Source organism: Camelina sativa, unplaced genomic scaffold (genome assembly GCF_000633955.1).
Source record: "Camelina sativa cultivar DH55 unplaced genomic scaffold, Cs unpScaffold02381, whole genome shotgun sequence".
NCBI lineage: Eukaryota > Viridiplantae > Streptophyta > Magnoliopsida > Brassicales > Brassicaceae > Camelina > Camelina sativa.
The window spans coordinates 1-1,337 of record NW_010923493.1 but is presented as its reverse complement, the minus strand read 5'-3'; the positions used below and the strand labels follow the sequence as shown (position 1 = coordinate 1,337).

The 1,337-nt window shown below is 41.4% G+C and overlaps 1 pseudogene; it reads right to left on the bottom strand.

The window, feature by feature from the left end:
- Nucleotides 1–6: 6 nt before the first annotated feature.
- Nucleotides 7–968, bottom strand: LOC109131689 (annotated as a pseudogene).
- Nucleotides 969–1,337: the final 369 nt, after the last annotated feature.

Here is a 1,337-nt window from a genome sequence, read left to right as displayed (position 1 = left end):
GTTCAACTCCTTCCATAGTTTTACCTTAAAGTCAAACCATTTGAACAGCCTCTTTTTCCAAATGAACAAGACCTTGTCTACCACGCAAGGGCTAGAGTTAAAACGAGTCCTATTGTCTATTGCACGATACAGATCCCTATCCACTCCTATACCGTACCATCTATCTTCCTCAAAATTGTAAACTACAGGCGAATGCCCAAACATGTATAATTTTTCATCAAGGCCTAAGCTTTTGACTACACGTCCAGGTCCAAGATCTTGATCTTCAAAATATCGATACTCGATGCTTGGGTTTGTTAAATTGCCCCAAGTTTGACTCTTTGGATCAAACACTTCGATCCAGTTCAACCAGATGTCGTCTTTACAGCCTCCTGCTATATATATCTTCCCATCAACTAAGCATACGGTGGACGAAGAGCTACGGGCCACTCGCATTCCTGGAGCCTGACGCCACCTGTGACTCTTACAATCAAGGACATCGACAGAAGAAGAATAGCGTGTCGACTTCCAGAATTTGTGAATATAAGATTTAGCTCGACAATGCCGCAGGAAGCAAACCAATAATGGGAGATGGAACTTGGACAAGATCATAGCCACTTGACTTGTCGGCTACGTTTTATTAGGCTTCCGGCAGAGAGTGAACCAATGTGTGATAGGATCCAAACAGAAGTTTATGCAAAGATAGAGACACTTCTCGGTACGGGTTTAAGCGTGATCTGGTCTCGTAAAGCTCCGATGAAGCAACAATGGATCGAAAAGTTTTGCAAACGAGGAGAGAGTTGGATAGTACAATCTAGAGACGCGTGCGAAGCAGTTGAACAGCAAGTCATTAGGAAGTGACAGGATCGAGGTCTGTTCTTCTGTCGCCGGAGAGGCGGAGACGTCAGAGACGGCATCTTCTTCTTTCTTTTATTACGGAGTGGTTTCTCGTCCTTCACGGCGGCTAAAGATCTGGCATTGGACAACATCAGGGGAAAACTTAGTGAGATCAAACTCACAGGAAAATGAATAAAAGGAAGTTTTAGGGCTCCCCTTAATTCCAGAATTATCGGAAACGTGAGCTTTACGTTCTCAGGAAAACGAACCACTACTTAGGCCTATAGGCCCAAACTTGGAGTGTTATTAATGGGCTCAACGGATTTAATTTTTAGTTGAAGAGGTTGCAATCAAATAAAGAAAAGGTTTGGGGTTAATATCGAATATTAAAATTTCTTTGGGGGTTAAATATGAAAAAACTATCTACCAGAGTATCCACCTGAGAGTTACTTAGGAATTGACCGTTACATCAACTTAAAGATATATTTCCTTTTCTTTTTTTTTTTTTTTTTTTTTTTTTT